The following is a 7,554-nucleotide window of genomic DNA, read 5'->3' as shown; positions in this document are numbered from 1 at the left end:
TCTCTCTGGCTATAGCAGCCAGATGACTGACAGGTGAATGCGGAAGTGATGTAATACACATCACTTCTGCATTCACAGGCCGGAGGGAGGTCAGCAAGGAGCTGAACTCCCTTCCTCTTCCTCCTGACGCCCTCGGAGCCGGTCCCGGGCCACAGATGGAGCAGCGGATCCCGGGATTGAAGGTGAGGGGTCAGGAGGGGGGAGCAAAAAAACGAGCACATATAGACGATCGGCAGGCTATAGAGCCGCAGATGGTCTATATGTGAAACACCTGGTAACGGGTGTTTGCATTGGTCGGGTCTTTTCTGCCCGTGCGGGCCCGCTAGGGGGCGCGCGCGAGCAGAAAAAAAATGCCGTCTGGAGATGGCAACCCGCCAATGCTGCAGTGCCGTCCGTCTGTCCGTTTTTTTACAACGGGCGGACGGCAACTGGTTAAAGTAAGTAACATAATTATTTTTTTAAAAATGGGCAAAAAAATGTTTATGTCCCCCGCCCCCCAGATACACACGCGTCGGAGCACCTACGTGCGAAAAATGACAATTGTGCTGCACATGTTACATATATCGCCTCGAACGTCGCAGTGACAGCAATAATGCAATTTTTCTGCCGATACAGATCCCTCCTTTCATTCCACCCCGCTGGGCGCTGCTCTGTGTCCCAGCGGGAAGTATATAAAGTGAAAAACGGCCGAGCGCTGCGGGAAGAGAGCGCTGTGTTTGTGTGTTGTTTTTTTTTTTTGGGGGGGGCCCAAAAAAAAATCTTGCACCAGGGCCCTTTGTTCCTTAGGTCCGCCACTGCATTCAGGTAAGGCTGCTCCCTTACAAAAATCCAAGGGGGGTTTTATTAATAAAAGGTGAACAGCGTAAAAACAGATAACACCTTTTGGGCGTCCACAGCTCCCCACTTCATCAGGGCTTGTGAATTGCTTTGTTATTGTATCCATTTTGGAAAATTTGGGCTCAGGTGCTAAATTAACAAAGCTATCAGCCACCTATGTAATTACAATATTGTTAAGTTAAAGCTGAATAAAATAAATAATCCTCCCTCCAACATTTTTTTAAAACCCCACCACCCCTGCGTACACGCACATACAAACATGCGTTGGGTGCGCTCACTTATAAAAACAATGATTGCGCAATGGGGTATCTCCATGCATGCCGAAGTGAGAGCAATAATTCTAGGGCCATAATTCGTCATCATTCAACTCATGACATGTTCAGGCTTTTAAAGTGTCGCCTATGGACAATTTGGGGCAGCAAAGTTTTTTTGCCGTTTTACGAGCACACACAATTTTGACACTTGACTTGTTTGGTATCTATTTACTTGACGCAAACCCAACTTGTACTGTAAGAGACTTACCCGCAAACTGGTCCCTGCGCAAAGACGTGCGCATGCATGTGCGCCCAATCCTATGCTAAAAGTTCTGGGCAAACGCATGCGTATTGGGAACCTATGTGCGCAATAGCGTACGTACTTTAGGCCGCCATGCTTTGTCTATTTAAATGGACAGAGGCCATGATCAAATTGCTGAGTGCTCATCAGCTTGTCCCTGTGTGCCCTGCATTCTGTTCCTGCTCTCTTGTGTTGGAACCCGGCTTGTGACCATTGACTCCTCCTTACAATTTGGTACCTGAACTCTCTGCTCTCCTGTGTATGATCCTAGCTTATGATTGCTGACTTTACTCCTGATCAGGTATTCGGCTTTTCAAGATTCTGCTTCCCGTGTATGATTCCGGCTTTGAACCTGACTTCACTCCTGGCTTGCCACTTGATGCTTTGTCCCACCAATACTCTGAGCTGCCTCTTCCAATCAGTGCTTCGCCAGCTCCACGCCTGTTATCTGATCCAGTTCCGAGAGATCCTGATGTCATCTTGCCCCTGCAGACAGCAAGTCCAGCACACTGAAGTGCCTCTACGAAACCCGGCCAGTCACCAGTACCAGCGATTGTGCCTCTCCCCGTCCTTACATCCCTTGTCAACAACCTCCAGGGACGAGAGGTACATAGGTAGCTCTCTTGTCAGTTGGGTCTCCATTCAGGTATGTGATATTTATATTTTATCAAACAAATTAAATTGTGTTTGTGTTTACTAAAATGAACTTGAATTCATTTTTTACAGAAAATTTGGGTTTGGTAAACACTTGTGCTAATATTGTATGATATAAAAAATTGAAAGTTGCGGATTTAAAAATGCCTTTTGAACGTACATTAACATGTTAAAGCCCAATCGCTTCAAACCCCCTCCTCCCCACACACACACACACACACACACTTTATGTTTTGTTTTATGTGGCTTGCAGAGAGTGGCACTAATGTGATGATGTCAGTGCTGTTGTCTGGTTTAATACACTATGAATGAAGGGTGTCATGGTGACATCACCTAAGGGGGCAGGGCTTTAACACCCTGCTTTTATAGTATGCCCTAAGTTTTCCAAATTAAAGCTGAACTCTGGGCATAACATTTTTCAATGGAATATATTTCTCAATAGCCACAAATTATATAAATCTGCTTTTTAGGCACCAAATACCTTTGTAGACTCAGTTCTTACCTTGTTAAAGTAGCAGTGACATCATCACTGTGCTGTACATAGCCTGCGCAGAGAGCAGAACAGTGGGAGGGATTTGGCTGGACAGAAAACTACAGGAGGGGCGGATACAAGATCACTCTGCTCAAGGAGAAGAAGTGACTGGTCTTAAGAAAGCTCCAAGTTTCACACTGGTTTACTGCACAAATCTGTAAGAAATACACAACTCACACCACATTTCAAGGAAGTGTACACACTTCTTGTATTTAGACAATATTTGCTTATCCAGGAGTTCAGCTTTAAAATAGAACTCTGGGCAAAACATTTATTAACCCTGGTAGTGGGGCTACTCCTGACCTGGCTCCCTGCTTCTCCGATCTCTGAAGCGTCTCCTCCTATGGTGCAGAGTTGGAATGTTGCTCAGCGTCCTCATATCTATACTCTGTGTACAGAACGTGATGACTTATGCGACCTTAGACCACTATAGTGGACAGGGAGAGAGGATGGAAGGTCTGGTCTAAGAGCAAGCCGGTTTCACAGTTCAGGTGAGTATAACAATTTTTTTTATTTTAGACCTTAGACAAAAATGAGCAATAAACCCTTGCAGTGTGGGGGTAGTCCCTCTGCAAGGGTTAATACAAGTTTTGCCTGGTGTTCTTCTTTAATTGATACTGAGTGTCATTCAACCCAGAAGACTGAGGACATCTTGTGGCAGAATAGAAGTACTGCAGGGGAGCTGACCTCTACGGCAGAGGTGTCGAATCCAAACTTACTAAGGGCATGCCGAGGATTGTAAATAAAATCAGGGGCCTGACATAAGGAGGAGGAAAAAGAAAAAAAAATAATAACCCTGCTGCTTGCCACGGTACAAAGCTTGGGTCAACTAATCATTATATGACAGTCCTGGTGTCCTGTCTGTGAGGGCACTACAAGTGTCAGCACTCCCTGTGCAGACAGGGAGTGCTGACACTTGTAGTGCCCTCACACACAAGACACGGGGACTGTCATTTAATGGACAGGGACTGCTGACACTTGTAGTGCCCTCACAGAGACATTCAGTCCCGGATACACACAGCGGGACTTACCGGAGCCGCTGAGACCAGAAGCAGAGGCAAGGAGGAATGTGCGGGTGAGGGGACACCTGGGACCCAAGAGGGAGGTGCGGCTGAGGAGGGAGGTTTGGGGTCCTCAGAGGGTGGCTGGCTGAATTGCCACTGCAAGTTTTTTCTGCCTGAGCACAGGCTACAGAAAAAAAAATAACTCTGCTTGCCATGGTACCATGCTTGGGACTGGAGGGCCTAATAAAATCTTGTAGCAGGCCGTTTCTAGCCTTCGGGCCTTGTAATTGATATATGTGCACTGCAGGATACAGCATTGGCGTGGAGGCAGGCAGGAGGAACCAGGGAGATGCAGGAGACTGATACTCATCAGTCTCCTGCATCAATGGTTTGGTTTTCAGCAAAGCAGCAGGAGATGTAAATCTTCACACTTTCTGTAAGTGTTACTTTAGGTTTTACATTTTAAGCCTCATGGGGTTTACATGTTATAGGCTGCTTTATTGCAAGGGACACCTTATAACATAAGGAACTGCAGAATTTATACAGACTCTAATATCAGAGAGCTGTCAGTGTCAGGAACTTACATACCGCCACCACATACAACAATACACATAAGCTTTCAACCCCTTTATTTTTCTCATGACACATTTACTGTTATGTAAACCTAGGAGAATACCAATATAAGTGCCATCATTGCTGACGTGCTTTTAAAGGCGCAGGCTTCAGTGCTGTTATCCTGATATCAGGTCACATTCAGGGTAGGGCTGCAACCAACTAATCAATTAATCGATAATGAGAATATTCTCATTATTTATTAGTTGGATGGCTCCCCTAGCTCTCTCCTTCATGCCGGGAGGAGGACACAGCAACCAGTTTTTTCGGGGGGTTGGGGTGCAATAGTGAGCCTGCTATTGGCTACATTGGTCCTTACAATGACCCACACAGCAGGATGTGGTTGCCTGGCAGTGTCTGCAGAGTCTATACAGATGTACTTGTGTCACTAGTACCGCAGGTGGGAGAGGCAGGGAGCGGCGCTATCTCAGGGGGGAATTGCAATTCGAAATAGCCAAAATAGCCAATAGCAGGCCAGCTACTGCACCAGCCCACTACCTGCTGTATTTACATCCAGCTGCCGTCTGAGTCTTGCCACTGGCAGCTGTCATTCCCTGGCTGAAGCTATTCCAGCGCCATGTGCTTTCAATACAATTATTAAAAAATAATTATAAAAGGTGGGAAAAAAGTCTTTTTCAGTTTCAGCCTGACAAATTCTACTGCGGAAAGATCGCCCGCACTGGAACGCACGGTACAGCAATGCTGAGCATTCCAGTGCAGTGCGATTGCAATAAATTGTGCATGCAGTTTTATTCTGAAGTAAACTTTATGTGTGTAACACTGTATTTGTGTATTTTATTTTTTAAACTAAGCATTTAGTATTTAGCATTTAACTAATCAGACAAATAATCAGTAGTTGCAGCCCTAATTCAGAGATTTACGCAAATTGCATTTAAAAAAAATTAATGTATTGATGTATTAATGATCATTATTAATGCATGTCTCTCCATTATGCCGGAAAAGAAAACATACAACAAATGATCAACATTTGGACCAGTCACATCCTGTTTGGTCTTGCCTCCCCCAGTCCAAGATAGAAAATTCATGACAACCCCACTAAAATCAGAACTGTTGCCAACTGTGTGCTAAGTACTAGTTAGAGTAGACTGGAAGCAGGATATGGGTTTCAATCATAAAGAAAAACCTATTTGTCCATTATACAGAATAATCCTCCAAAGAGCTGAAATCCCACGGAAGTAGCATTTCCCTTTAATATGCATAACGTTGTAAATGGCATAGACGTTTAAGCTTCAGCTTGGTATTATTAACACACTGCAAGGGGACAGAGCTCACAGGAAATCGAACAAGGCCAATGCACAAATTCATAACAACTCAAATGTACTCACTGAATGACAGAGCCGATTCATTTTTATAATAGAGCAGTCTTGTGACAGCGAAGAAGCATAGCTATTACTATATTAAACATGGTTCTGTAAACAATGTCCTGTGCATCCAGATCAACAAATAGCCTAACCAAAAAAAAACCCACATCAGTTGCAATACAAGTGTGAGGTTATATTCTAGAGGACGATATATATACACAGAGGTTTAAAGAGCTGTATACAAAAAAGTATAGCAAGGCCGAGATTTTACAAACAATGCTGAAGAAGTGTTCTATAAGTGTCAATAAGAAGAAAAATACTTTTATTATGTGAAAGCAAATAAAAGTTTTCTGTGTTCAGAAGAGAAGAGTCAGAGGGCATTATGTACAGGAGAGGGATGTAGATGGTATGAAAGTGGGCAGTATATGCAGAAGAGGAGTGCGGAAGGTAAAACAGTGGGTAGTATGTGCAGGAGAGGAGTGCGGAGGGTATAACAGTGGGTAGTATGTGCAGGCGAGGAAAGTGGAGGGTATAACAGTGGGTAGTATGTGCATAAGAGTCAGAGGGCATTATGTACAGGAGAGGGATGTAGATGGTATGAAAGTGGGCAGTATATGCAGAAGAGGAGTGCGGAAGGTAAAACAGTGGGTAGTATGTGCAGGAGAGGAGTGCGGAGGGTATAACAGTGGGTAGTATGTGCAGGCGAGGAAAGTGGAGGGTATAACAGTGGGTAGTATGTGCAGGCGAGGAAAGTGGAGGGTATAACAGTGGGTAGTATGTGCAGGCGAGGAAAGTGGAGGGTATAACAGTGGGTAGTATGTGCAGGCGAGGAATGTGGAGGGTATAACAGTGGGTAGTATGCACAGAAGAGGAGTGCGGAGGGTATAACAGTGGCTAGTATGCGCAGAAGAGGAGTGCGGAGGGTATAACAGTGGGTAGTGTGCGCAGAAGAGGAGTGCGGAGGGTATAACAGTGGGTAGTATGCGCAGAAGAGGAGTGTGGAGGGTATAACAGTGGGTAGTATGTGCAGGAGAGGAGTGCGGAGGGTATAACAGTGGGTAGTATGCGCAGGACAGCATTTTAGAAGATAGAACAGTGGCTTGTATGTGCAAGACAGGATTGTGGAAGGTACAACAGTGGGTAGTATGAGCAGGCGAGGAAAGTGGAGGGTATAACAGTGGGTAGTATGTGCAGGAGATTGACATGGAGGGTATGAATTCTGTTACTGTAGAGGCACTATCATTATCATGGGAGACTTTAGTGCTGTTCCTGATGACAGATTTTGCCGCTTGGGGGTGGAGACAAGCCTAATCCTGATTTCCGAGAATGGATTAATAGATTTGAGTTTGTTGACCTATAGCTCTGGAGGCATCCAAGAGAAAAGAAGTTTCTCCTACATTGTCTTGGCATGTGGCACACCTCCTATTCTCCCTCTTCTTCAGAATCAGTCTAACCCCATGGGGAATTTCCGACCATGTCCCTCTGACCCTGGAATTGACTCCACAAGAACCCACTTCAGTTAGATAGTGGAGAATAAACCCCATCTGATTGGACGGTCCCACTACACTGCGACCAGGCCATCTATCATTATTGGAAAGATAATTCCTCTGGTTGAGCATATTCTCTAAAGTGGGATGTATTTAAAGCTACTCTTCACGGTAAGTTTATGGCCCCTACTGGTATTATTTTTAGAATAACCTGTAAGTCCCAGACCCGAGCCCTGGAGTCAGAGGTTTTCCAGGCGGAATCCTTATACATTACTGAAAAATACCATTGGATGAAGAAACAAATGAGCATTGGAGTTGCACCTTTTAAATCTTACCAAAAATGTGCTGCATACCCAACAAAAACTGCCCATGCCCAAGGTTGGTAACAAAGATGGTAGATTTCTAGCATGCTTTGCCAAGCCAGAATATAACTGGTTATACTGAATGCCTTCATTGCCATCTATTCCGATGTGTATACGTCAAGAGTACAATATTGTCCTGAGGACCTGGATATCTACCTTTTATCAAATACTCTTCCAAAGTACCCCCCC

Source organism: Nanorana parkeri, unplaced genomic scaffold (assembly GCF_000935625.1).
Source record: "Nanorana parkeri isolate BGI_ZX_2015 unplaced genomic scaffold, ASM93562v1 scaffold547, whole genome shotgun sequence".
NCBI lineage: Eukaryota > Metazoa > Chordata > Amphibia > Anura > Dicroglossidae > Nanorana > Nanorana parkeri.
Note: the sequence above shows the minus strand (reverse complement) of the source record.